At 31.2% G+C, this 14,314-nt stretch overlaps 1 long non-coding RNA gene across 1 annotated transcript; it reads left to right on the top strand.

Moving 5' to 3' along the window:
* LOC109848731 lies at positions 7,758–13,667 on the top strand. The gene is made up of 2 exons (XR_002248869.1): positions 7,758–8,194; positions 13,189–13,667. It is a non-coding gene; the product is annotated as an uncharacterized LOC109848731 (long non-coding RNA).

Here is a 14,314-nt window from a genome sequence, read left to right as displayed (position 1 = left end):
CCGAAGGAGCCCACCGAGACACCCGACGATCCCCTCTACCCCTCTATGATATCTTCAACATCCTCGAGAAAAGATCCTTCTTGCTCATTGACTTTTCATTTTAATATTCATATCTGTTATTATTGATTACATAGATTAGTTTGTGATATAATTATCTGTGTATGATTATTTGATGAAGAATATTAAATATATCATAGTAATATGATAAATAGTATTTTTAGAATAATTATAATAAATTAAAAGAATTTAGTTCAGTAAAAGAATCATTTTTTAGATAATTATAATAATTTAAAGGAATTTATTTTGGAAAATGAATTATTTTAGATTAATTGTTAAGAGAAATAATTTAAAATGAATTAATTTAGAAAAAGATTAATTTTTGAATTATGTAGACGTTGTTTATGATTTATAATTCTTAATTTTGATTATCTGATATGCCATGATATTATTACATATGATTAGTTACATTGATTGTTCCTTGTTATGATTGAGAATTGTTAGGAGTTTATGACTATAGTGACCTATGTGACATAAATAAGACCTAGAGGCTTGTGTGTTGTTGACTTAGAAATACAAGAGATGTTGGGGTGGGAAAATCTCTGTTCATGTAATCGGATAAGGCTATTGATATATCTTCCAGGGTCACGTACACCAGTGGATCGGTGTCGCCACCGGGGTTGGTTTGTTGGGTCAAAGTGGATCGGTGTCGCTACTTTGGTCCGTGAATTTAATATTCACCCGAGTCGGCTTGAGTTCAAACCAGGTCGGAGTCAGATTGCGTGTAGTCCTACTGGATGCACGTAGGGGATTTGTGAACAGTCAGTTATCCGATAATATGAACGCTGACTCTGCGTGAGATGTGAACCAGTGACCTGTTATAGGATGGCTAGTTACATGACCTTGTTTCTTGGCTAAGTATGATTTTTTGTGAGATGTAGGTCAGTTGTATCTCTTTTCATACATAGATCGGGATTAATATTTAATTATCTACAATTTGAGATATATGGTATATACATAAGGGTTTTCTTGTTTAGATTATTTTGCTCGACGTACTGCGGCTTTTGTTGTAGATTTTAAGTATTAATTCTATCTAGTTATATGACCTTGTTACTTGGATGATTATTCTGATCGCGGACTTGTTATTAGGTTGAGAAGAAATATTTATTCTTATTTATTCTCCTCAATCTAATATGTCGCGGACTTGTTCGCGTCCCGTCTCTCGGGTATTGCAGGAAGCGGGGCGTGACAAGTTTCCATGCATTGGCATAACAAGCCAAAGAATAGTTGCGAGAAGAAATAAAAGTGTTATAATACTTGGTTTTTTGAGTGATTGTTAGTTTAATTTGTCGTGAGTAGCTGGGGAGGGAGGGGTTATATAGGGGTTAGAATATGAAACAAAAGAAAGTTAGAAGAGTTGCATTAATGAATTAAATGATCAATTATAGAATGTCAAGAGTTAGTTTGGGAAAATAGTTGTTGTTTGGCCATCCTTTAGCTAATTTGGTTGCACAATAGGTTATATACCGAGTCAATAACTATTATCTTGATGACATTGATGAGGTGTAAAATTTGATATTATTGTTGAGAATTAAAAGTAATCCTTTTAATGGACCACCTAGCTCTAGTCTTTTTGGCCGTATAAAGGTTTTTATAATCTAATCTAATTTTAAAAGTGGGTTTCCATGTTAAAATTTCAGAAAAGCACTCCAACACATCTATTCATACATACATGAAGATACATGCATGCTCAAGTTTTCATAACCTCTCCATTGCTTGCTCATCCATGCATACATACATGAAGACGTACATAAATTTTCATAAGCTCCCAATTGATTGCCGTTAATTTTCAAATTAAACACACACTCATAACACTTCTCCAATAACACTTGGTAGACTAAGTATAAATTTATTTGCACTAATAATAAAAAATATTACAACTATTCCTCCCCCGGTAAGTCACTATAAATAACAATAATATTTTATCACACTTCTCCAATCAACATTCCAACTTATAATTAAAATTTAGATAGAAAATGAAAAGAGCCAAATCTAGCTTGCTTTTCTCCTCGCTGCCTCAACATCCTCGAGCTTGCTTTTTCTATAATCTTTATAATTTTTATGTTCTTTTCTTGATCAATATTGCTATGCACTAAGATTTTTAAGGTGTTCAATTGTTTTTTTGCCTTTTTTTTAGAGATGATGTGAATGTCTGTGATTCATTTAATAAATAATAGTTAAAGTTTCTATCCATTTTTACATTCCTTTTTTTTCTCAAACTATGTTCTGTGGGATTTTGTTAACTATAAGATTTTTGGTGATTCCTTACATGATTACATGTATTGAGTTAAAGGAGAAAAAAGAAACTCCTGTCTTATTTATGTAGCTCATCAATTTGAGGCTAAAATTATTCTATATTAATAAGTTAATTATTAACTAAATAAATAATTTAACAAATAACTAAGTTAAGTTAATATATTATAAGGTACCTAAATGCTTTTTAGCCTTTCAGAAAACCCCTTAATTTTGGGCATTCCTTAGATAATATCACTTGACTCGCAAAATGTCATAAAACCCTACTAATCTTTATCGATCTCAATAAGTCCCCTTAAACTTTCAACAATGTTCAGAAAACTCTTCTTAATGGCATTAGTGCCGACTTTGTTCTTTTTCATATGTAGGTAAATTTATGCATAGTGATCTTTTTTCCAATGAAAATTGTATATCATGATTTTAGGTTTTTTTAACAATGTTATAAGTTGAAAGGGTTTTCCTGAGAACCCTAAAACTTAAGGAGATTTCTTGATATTATAAAAGTTCAGAAGTTTATTTGGAGGCATTTGTTGAATTTATTTTAAATATAATGTATAAACTTATGACTAAAAAATTAATTTAATATCTAATAATTTATTGATTGCAAATCAAACTAATTTGAAATACTATATATAATAAAATATACATTAGGTACATAAAATTATCATCGCATACAAACAAGAAAATGGAAACACGTGTAGTGCATGATTTAAATGCATGAAACTTTTCTTCGACAGTGAGAGATGGTGAAAATGTTTTATTAATGACTTTCATGAATAAAAATAACAGTAATAGTAGGAAATGAAAGGTCTTGTAAAATAGTGGAGAGGGTGGATGAAAGAGGTCATTTAAGATATTAAATGCAGGCCATAACCTCTCCATTGCTCAATTTTTCATACATACATGAAGATACACGCAAGTTCAAGTTTTCATAACTTCTCAATTGCTTGCACATTCATGCATGCATACATGAAGACATACACAAATTTTCATAATCTCTCAATTGATTGCCATTAATTTTCAAATTAAACACACACTCATAACACTTCTCCACTAACACTTGGTAGACTAAATATAAATTTATTTGCACTAATAATAAAAAAAACATTACAACTATTCCTCCCCTAGTAAGTCACTATAAATAACAATAAAATTGTATCACACTTCTCCAATCAACATTCCAACTTATAATAAAATTTAGATAGAAAAGAAAAGAGCCAAATCTAGCTTGCTTTTCTCCTCGTTGCTTCAACAACCTCGAGCTTGCTTTTTCTATTATCTTTATTATTTTCATGTTCTTTTCTTGGTCAACATTGCTATGCACTGAGATTTTTAAGGTGTTCAATTGTTTTTTGTTTTTTTAGAGATTATGTGAATGTATGTGATTCATTTAATAAATAATAATTAAAGTTTCTATCCATTTTCGCATTCTATTTTTGTCTCAAACTATGTTCTGTGGGATTTTGTTAACTATGAGGTTTTTGGTGATTCCTTACATGATTACATGTAATGAGTTAGAGGAGAAAAAAATAAACTCCTATCTTGTTTTTATAGCTCATCAATTTGAGGCTAAAATTATTCTATATTAATAAGTTAATTATTAACTAAATAAATAATTTAATAAATAACTAAGTTAAGTTAATATATTATAAGGTACCTAAGTGTTTTTTAGCCTTTCAGAAAACCCCTTAAATTTGGGCATTCCTTAAATAATATCATTTGACTTGCAAAATGTCATAAACCCTACTAATCTTTAGTGATCTAAGTAAGTCCCCTTAAACTTTCAACAATGTTCAAAAAACTCTTCTTAATGGCGTTAATGCTGACTTTGCTCTTTTTCACATGTCGGTAAATTTATGTATAGTAATCTTTTTTCCAATAAAAAATGTATTTCATGCTTCTAGGTTTTTTTAACAATGTTAAAAGATGAAAGGGTTTTCCTGAGAACCCTAGAACTTAAGAAGATTTCTTGATATTATAAAAGTTTGGAAGTTTATTTGGAGGCATTTGTTGAATTTATTTTAAATAGAATGTATAAACTTTTGACTGAAAATTTTAATTTGATATCTAATAAGTTATCGATTGCAAATCAAACTAATTTGAAATACTATATATAATAAAATATACATTATGTACATAAATTTATCACCGCATACAAATAGGAAAATGGAAACACGTGCAGTGCATGATTTAAATGCATGAGAACTTTTTTTAAACAGAGATAGATGGTGAAAATATTTTATTAATAACTTTCATGTATAAAAGTAACAATAATAGTAGGAATTGAAAGGACTTATGAAATAGTGGAGAGAGTGGATGGAAGAGGTCATTTAAGATATTAAATGCAAACCATAAAGAAATTTAATTAAGAAAATTATTAAAAAAATAATTATAAAAATAATAATTGTTCTCATTTAAGTATGCATGTATGTTCATGTATATATGCGTTTTATTATGTATGTATGCATGTGTTTTGGAGGATGTATGTATGTGTTCTATTTATGTATGCATGTATTTTGGAGGGTACTTTGGGAAGAAATGTTTTAACATACCAATACACTTTTATAAGACTAGTATAGTGCACGTGCGTTGCATGTTGACGTATTTGTTTTATGTTCTAATACTTTACACAATTCATTATTTAATTAATGGAAAAGTTTCATTTTGAATGTAATTTTAACAATATTTGAGGACTTATTTGTAATTTTCTTACAATTTAGATCATATACTTCTTTTAATCTTCTTAAGATTTAAGTTTTAAACTATATAGGGGTTTATCTGTAAAAAATTATAAAGTTTTAGTATTTTTCTATAAATATATGAAATTTTAATGGTCTTTGTGAAAATTATGAAGATCCATGGTTGTTTGTGAAAAATTTCAGGGTTATTTTGTGAACATTGGCAAATTATGGAATATTCAAAAGATACAATTTTTTTAATCTTAAAAGACATAGTTCTCTTTACTTTATAATTTAAGATAATGAATGGCATTTAAAATATGGAGAATTCGGATTGAGGCTGAAGTTTGAGGTCTAATTTGGGGGGGGGGGGGTGGGGGGGTGTTAATGAATTTTCTATTTCTATAATTATTATTATGTACTTAATTGTGCTTTTAGAGAAATATTATATTATCCATGAACGTGGTAGATATATTTTTTTGTAGCATGTTACTAATTATATGATTATAGAAGAGAGAGAAGGTGAAAGTGGGAATTTTATTTTATTATAATGGATTAGCAAAAATAAAGATAATTAATATAAACTGGAATAGCATGACACACTTAACATAAAAGTAAAGAATGTGCAAATCTAGAATATAGTTTTAACATTAGGGAGGTTATAATATACTTATTATATAAAAAAATTTACCCAAAAGACAAAAATTCTAAGTTTGTTCTTTACTTTTATATTAAGTGTGTCATGCTATTCCAGTTTATATTCATTATCTTTATTTTTGCTAATCCATTATAATAAAATAAAATTCTCACTTTCACCTTCTCTCTCTTCTATTATCATATAATTAGTAACATGCTACAAAAAATATATCTACTAAGTTCATGGATAATACAATATTTCTCTCAAATCACAATTAAGTACATAGTCATAATTATAGAAATAGAAAAAAAATTCATTAAAAATTTATATAGGTTGCAAGTAAGGGCTATTATGATAAATAAATAAAAACAGGCTCTTTGGATTCCGTAACAGTCAAATGTAATTACCACTTAAATAAAAACTACAATTGAAAATGTAACTCTCATTTCAAGTATGCATGAATGCATGCACTAATGACATTTTAAGTTGACACTTTGTTTGCAAATTGAAACGTATATTATTAGTTTGTCATATGTGCGTTTTAAGTGGACAATTAATAAGAGAGTTATGCCATTATTAAGAATGTATGCATATAAGCATTTTAAGTTGACACTTTTTTTGCAAATTGAAACGTATATTATTAGTTTGTCATATGTGTGTGCATTCAATTCTCAGCTATTATGTCAAATACAACTTACAATCTTAAAAAAAAATTATGATAACATTAATATTGGATTAGTGGAGGGGTTAAAAAAATAGAAGTTAATATTAGTGGACAATTAATAGGAGAGTTATGTCATTATTAAGAATGTATGCATGTATATGTATGTGTTTATATGTATGTAAATATGTATTTTATTGATGCATGTATGTGGTTTGGAGGGCATTTTTGGAAGAAATGTTTTAACATACCAACACAATTTTATAATAGTACTAGTATAGTGCACGTGCGATGCACGTGTAACCACTTTCATGTGTAAGCACAGAGGAGGAAAGCAACAATTCAAGGGCCTGATAATTTGAACTTTGACTGATGTTTATGAAACATTAAGCCCAGTCACATGTTTATCAATTTCTCAAATCTGGTTGTTGTAACTTTCAGCAATACCAATCACAACAAAGTGATTTACGAATGGAGGGAAACTTTTTTCTTTTAAACTACGATACAAAGTATAATAGCATAGACATCTTGCAGAAAGCATAGATAACTGTGTACAAAAACTAAAAATAAAAATGAGATGAAGCTAGCTTATCATCTGCAGTCGAGGCCATGTGCTATTCATTATTGACGAAGAATAATACGATCTTATTAGAGCACCGATGTTGGAGCTACATCATGTCGCTCCAATAGTCCACAAGGCCGTTGTCATCAAGGTTGGTCAATACACGAAATTAAAAAATGGCTAGGTTTGTTGGCGCGAAAATGATAGATTGTTTCGGCAAGCTATATATGTTTTACAGGAGCGATATCGATATTCTTTGTTATGGTGAATGGATTGTGGAGAAGGAGGCAGGGATGGAGGAGTTGTATATTGTTGAATGTAGAGGTTATGATACGGAGGAGATGAAGAGGGTTTTGATTTGAATGAGGAGTTAAAGAAGATTAATAGTGTCGTACGTTAGTTGAGAAGGAAAATTATTAAATGTGTCTTTTGTGCTCGTTAGTTGAGAAGGAAAATTATTAAATGTGTCTTTTGTGCTTTAATCATTGTGCCTTCACCTTAAATTCATGTATTTTATGTATGTATGTATATGTTTCAAAGGGTATTTTCAGAAGAAATGTTTTAACATCCCAATCCACTTTTATAATAGTATTAGATTAGATATTAGATATTAGATTAGATTAGATTAGAATTAGATTAGAATTAGAATTAGAATTAGAATTAGATTAGATTAGATTGGATTGGATTAATTTCTTTATGCAAACTTCAACAGACTTAAGAAAGGCCTCAAAATATGAAGATCCCGCCTCTAGGCCCATCAGCCAGCCCACTGATTTTGTACTCTTCCGTTAAATATTCACCAAAGAGGGTAATTCCGTAAATTCCCATCGATTATACTAGGGCTACCGATTCGATATAAAGAACGCAAGCATACCCAAATCTCTATTCGCTACACTTTTTCATGGCGTGTAAAGTTTTATATTATTTTTTCGGTTTTATAATTTACAAAAAAATTGGGAGCTATCGTTCCTCAATTTCTCCCTATAATTAGAGGCGTCTATAAGCCCTAATCTCAGAAAATTGGAGTAGATCTAGGGTTACGCCCGCCTTTATATTTTATTCCAATTTTTTTCAGAATTTATTCTAAAATCATTTTTTTGATGTAATTGTTGAAGTTGTTGTGCTATGATTATAAAAAATTCCTCGTTCTGACTTGCTATCATGTAGCATGACAGACTCCTTTACACCCATAGAATATGAGCACCGTTGATCTGTTATTTGTAGACATTTTGATTCTTGAACTGATTTGGGTTTTATCATAATTTGATTTATTTCAATCTTAGAGTGCAATGATACGCTGGAGAAATAATTTATTTGTTGATTTTGATAGTACTCCAGCTTTTGAGGTATGTACTCCTTCCTATGGTTTTAATTTTGATCAGTTGAATCTTTGAAATTAAGTTTAAGCTTGCTGATTTAGTTCATTTATATTATTGTATTATGGTTATGTGCTTTGCTACAGACCCAAAACATGAGACCAACAGGGGAATTCCCCTCCTATTGCATAATGAGCTAGTCATCATCCCATATTTTGGGTCCTTGCGAATTTTACTTATTGTTATTGTTTAGTAATTTGATGTGTCTTACTACAGCGAAACTTATTTGCCTTGTTTTTAGATCAAACCATATCATAAATTAATGTTAATTAGGTTTATTGACGTATCATTGAATTATCTTCTTTTTTATGTTAGTGTTTTAAGTTCCAGCTCCATAATAGAGATTTGGAAAAGAAAAATACTTTAAGAATAGGATAATAGAACTATGTTTAAGCTTTGAGGAGTGTTACAACAGTAAGAGTTAGAGTTAACACATTTGCAATTCTATTTGTTCTTAAGAAAATGTATATTTAAATACTTCTAGCTTGATAATTTTTTACAATTATGCATGTTATTTTGTTTCAAGTGTGCTCTTTTTGGAAAGGCTTGGACTCTAGTGTATTTTTGGGTTTATTGTGTATACTTGTAAGCTTGATTTTGTAGAGGGTGGAGTAGAGTGGAGGGGAGAAACAAGATATTGTGTTTGATATGAAGTTTTTGGAGTTGGAGGAAAAAGATAGATAAAATGGACTGTGAAAATGGAGAGAATACAATGTAGGGAATTGCTTCTCCTACTCTATTCTTTTCTTTTCAAAAACCTCCTACTGAAAACATGATTTTTTTTTCTTGTCTCTCACTTCATTTCATCCTCTAGCAAATCAAACCTAATAAATTTCTCCACCCTATAGAAATTTAGTCCCCATTACCTTCCCTCTTTAGCCCCTACTAGGGCATGTTTGGGTAGATAATTAAATCTCCTTATAAGTGCTAGAAACTAAGTTGGGAAATCCTAACTTTTTTTCTTACTTATAAGTTAGAAATAAGCAAATATTTAACTTTACCAAACATGATTTGGGAACCTTGTTAGTAGAAAAACACTTAAAATAAGTAGAAACACGCTTAACTTTGCCAAACATGATTTGGGAACCTATAAATAGAAACACACTTTTAAGTTAAAATAAGTAGGTTGCTAAACTAGAAGAAGTCATAATGTAGGTAAGTTTGTAGTCAGCCTTAGATAGTTTGTAGTCAGCCTCTAAAGAATTAGTTAATAGTCCTAGGCTTGTGGAAAGCACACCCTAGTCTTTCTAGTAAGGGACATTGTCAATGAATATGGTTCAATATATCTCATTGTGAACAAAAAGAGAAAATAAGTTAGAAATATAGTATAACTCCTTTTTAGCATCCCTTGTGATATTTAGGGCACGTTTGGACTTAATTTTTGGAGGGTGAAAGCGTGCAAAAGTTCTGAAAAGTCAGAACTTTTGTAGGCTTTCTTGCAATATCGCCCCAAATTGGGGCGATTTTGCAAGAAAGCCTGCCAAATTTCTGATTTTTTCAGAACTTTGGTAGGCTTTCCCCCTCCAAATAATGCAAACAAACGGGCCCTTAGTGCAAGAGTAGCAATAACTTGACCACAAACCACAAGCTACTTTTGTATTATAAGAAACAAAAGTGTTGGATCCTTGATGAGTCATAGAGGTGGATATTAACTTGCTAAGGACCATATACTTTTGTTTCTTGTGGTTGAAAAGTAGTATATGATATTATGATATATTGTCTTGTTAGTATTATTTGTATGCAAATAGAGAATTTATGATATGACATGAAAAGTAGACATCCTCTTCATCAGTTACTTGAGTTTTTCTTTGTTTTGTTCGGATTATATTAGTTATCATTGTTATATTTTTCTAACAAAGTTCACTTTCTATTAAAATGCTGCTTGTGTTTGGATTTTACTTTAAGGAGTTATAAGGGCATGTCTTGATTGCAAGCATTTTGAAGGGAAAAGTTGCGAAGTTGCTAAACTATGTGGTCCACAGTTACCTTTTTTAACTTTTTTATGTTTGGTTGCATCTTTGAAAACAAGAACACATAACGTTTTACTTTTAAAGGAAAGAAATTGTTGAAAATTTTAAAGAATTGTGAACAAATAGAAGTCAAACTGAACAACAAAAAAGCTTAAGGAGAAAATGATGATGTGTCCATTTTTCATGTGTCAAATTCTCAACTTACATATAACATCCAAATAGACCATGAGTAACACATCAAACATGTTTTCTTGTTTTCAAAAATGCAATCAAACAAAAAAAAGTTGAGAAAATTAAATGTGGACCCTACAATTTGTTAACTTTTCAAAATTTCCCTTCAAAATATCTATAACCAAACCAGCCCCAAGCGTCACACAAATTCATTAACTTAAGTTTGCAAAATAGTTAGCTTGTGACAACTGCATGAGATGGTTCATAGACTCACTTTCCATGCGTCAAATACTCAACTTGCATAAACACATCCAAATAGGTCATGAGTGACACATCAAACATGTTTTCTTGTTTTCAAGGATTCAAGCAATCAAAAAAAAGTTGAGAAAGTTAACTGTCAAGTGTACAATTTGACAACTTTTCAAAATTTCCCTTCTAAATGTCTAACCAAACCAGCCCCAAGTGACACAAATTTACTAATTTAGGTTTGCAACATAGTTGATTTGTGACAACTGCATGAGATGATTGGTAGACTACGAATATATTAGGTAATGGTACTAAGAACATTGCTCCCATGCAACTTAAATTTCAAAAGTTTTGACTAAGCACTTTGGAAATTTAAGTTGGGTTATTTATTAAAATTCAGTTCCTGAGTTGCAACTGAAAAAAATTTCATTGTTGCTCAATACTGGTGCATTTTTTAGTAGGTAAGAAGTGAATAGAAAAGGCAGTATCTTTCAAGGAAATGGTGTTTGATGTGCCTATTCTCCTTATGGAAGAGAAGATTATTTACTTTGTCCTGTCAATTGCATAAATGGTGCAATAAAGGTATATCAGACGCCTAGATCAATGAATTTAATGATTTGTTTATTCATCCTAGTGTTGTTATCTCTTTAATGCGTCATTGCTACAATAGACTGGGTGCACAATATACTATCTAATGGAACAGATGGTATCTACTTGTTGAGCTAGATGACTTGCAATTGAAATTTAATGTAGGTAGATATCTTGCAGTCTAAGTTCTTTGTGCCTACTCTCCCTACTGAAGAAGATAAAGTATTTACTTCAGCTTATAAATGGTGTAATAAAGGTATACCAATCCCTCAATCACTGCATTTAAAGATTTTCGTACATTAGTCCGAGGATTGATATCTTTTTAATTCATCATTAATGCCATGGATTGAGTGCACAAGATACTACATTGTGGAAGAGGTGATATCTACTTGTGGAACTAGATGATACCTTATGGAAGTTGATTGTAGCTCCAGTTACAAGCAACTTAGGTGCTTGCTAATTTAGTAAATAAACTGAAATGAAAAAAACATAAAAAGGTAATACCTTTGCAGGAAATGGTCCTTTTTTTTGGGTGCCTACCCCCTATGGAGGAGAAGAAAATATTTAGTACATATGATCATTTGTATTAAAAGTACACCAGCACAGTATATTTTCTCATGGAGGAGGTGGTATCTAGCTCTAACATTATTCTTTCAGCTTAAAAGCCCATCCATATTTCTTTCTATACGGATCTAACATTTTATCAAGAGTCTTCTTTCCTTGAGTATAGACAGTAGAAAGGAAGCAGCGGAATTGGGCACATTATTCATTAATAACTAATGAGATTTAAGAATGGTCAATTTGTGTTTAGATATTTTTCATTATGTTTTTGATCTGACTGTATTTTATTAAAGATAAAGGGGTACTTTGTTTTTAATTTGAATTAGATGTTATGTTGCCTTATGAATATGTAAGAAATAGTTTGTCTGCTATTGTGTTAATGTTAAATTTTTGCTGTAATAGGATTTTTGTTGTTTAAACTCCAAATAGATGTTAAAATGCAGTCAAGGAAATTTATGCTATGTTTTTATTTACTCGCGGGAAGCGCAACTTCCAAGTGTTCAAGTGTATAATGTTGCACTTTAAATTGTTGGAACCTGAATGTGCTCCAAATCTTTGTTATCTGCCATATGTTGTATTCATATATTGCTTGCTTTGATTTGTATTCATTTGGTTATTCATTTTCTCAATGGTGATAAATTTGTTTATATGTGAGGCTATAGTCACTATATGTGATATTTAAGATTTTCATGACATTTACTACACTATACTGAGATGTATGCCACGGGACTGCCATGTGTGTTTAGTTTTGTTTATTAAAATTTGAAGTCTTCCTAAAGGATGCATATCATGTCATTGTTTGTAATCCATGCATCCAAATTAAGATGTAGATACTTTTCATGAATTTGTTTTGGGTAATGTTTTTCTTTTCCGTTTATGTTACCATGGGTGATGTTTGCTACTTTGCTTAATGTAGAATAGGATTGATGGGTCTTAAAATCAGGTCTTAAGATCAATCTATTACTGTGTTTATGCTAGTAATTATTTAATTACTTTCTCTATGTTAATAATATTGCCTTTTGTTTACCATTCCCTGTGATGATGAGTTTAGTAATCTGAAATTCTGTTTATTATCATGAATGATTGGGCTCCCTCATCAACTCATTTGATGGGGTCGAGGAACCAAGATTTCTCATGCAATGTGGTTAACAGGCAAGTCTGAGGGATGATTTTTGGTTTAGTGTTTTGTTACCCTGCCAAAATCTGCAATGTGGTTAAAAGGCATTATCGATCCTTTATGATTTTTTTCACATTTGCTATAGTTTTTTAACTTTATTCCTTAGAATATTTTCTTTCATAACTTTGTGTCATATAAAATTTTGAAACAAGGTTAATGTGAAGGATAATATTACACTGCAGGGCAAAATGCATTTGGATTTTGTTTTCTTTTTTCTGTGGGTAACCTTGTATTACGGCATGATGATGCAGGAACATTTCCACAAGCATTCAACATATGGTATACTTTTGGTGACGTTGATTATACAAGTTCTATGTTTCTCCATGTTTCTCCTGCAAAGCGACGGCTTTCTGATTATGGTTAAACTTATAATGATTTGTAGTTCATAAAAAGTTTGAGGTGTCATGTGTTGCCCAAGGATTAAGCAAAGTTGAAGCTTCTATAGATCTTGCAGGTTATGGGGACCAAGTTTTTAGTTAATAGTTCTTTAAAGCTTATTACTCGATATTATCAAAATCGAAGGAGCTTGTCTTAGATGAGTTTTGACTTCTAACATCCTATGTACATGAGATCATTTCATGGGTATTGCATGCTGGTGCTCATACAGAAACTTGATATGTGGGTCTCTGGAACGAATATTGTCTTCAAGGAATGGTGACCTACAGATGAAGGACCAATGTACTTTGAAAGTTTTCTTTTGGTAGGCTTTTTAACGTAATCTTCTTTCCTCTTTTTGCCCTGTTGTTCAGATGAAGGGTGAATTGTTAGCTTGACTTGGTCATTGATGACCAAATCAACCATTGTTTCTCTGTTGAGAGAATGGTGGAGAACCTTGACTTGGTCATTGATGACCAAATCAACCATTGTTTCTCTGTTGAGAGAATGGTGGAGAACGTGAATCATGGGTGGTTGAGAGAAAATCTCTCATGGGCATTGTTTCTCTGTTGAGAGAATGGTGGAGAACGTGAATCATGGGTGGTTGAGAGAAAATCTCTCATGGGAGCGTATCTGAGGGGTAGAGATGATGGGTTTAGCCCCTATATAAGGAGGATCATTCTCCTTGAGAAAGCACAACGAAAATCAAAAAGAAAACTCACTTACCCATTACCGGAGCCCCTCAGAAATCCTCTTTCTTCTTCTCTGTTTTTCATTCATGAATTGCATACTTGCATGCGCTCTTTTAAAACGTTCTCTGCTGTTCTGTTTTCATTTCTCAATTTTAGGCATCCTTAAGTTCTTGATAAACCTCCGAGTTTGGTACACCACGATGCCGGCCTAGTGAGTAATGACTATATTTAGGGCTTTGGTTAAGGCAACATATAAAAACAACATACTGCAAAAAAAGGAATTTTGAAAATTCCTAGAAAATGTTACACC

The sequence above is a fragment of the Asparagus officinalis genome, chromosome 7, assembly GCF_001876935.1.
Source record: "Asparagus officinalis chromosome 7, Aspof.V1, whole genome shotgun sequence".
Lineage (NCBI taxonomy): Eukaryota > Viridiplantae > Streptophyta > Magnoliopsida > Asparagales > Asparagaceae > Asparagus > Asparagus officinalis.
The sequence above is the reverse complement of the archived record's forward strand: the minus strand, read 5'-3'. Positions and strand labels throughout refer to the sequence as shown.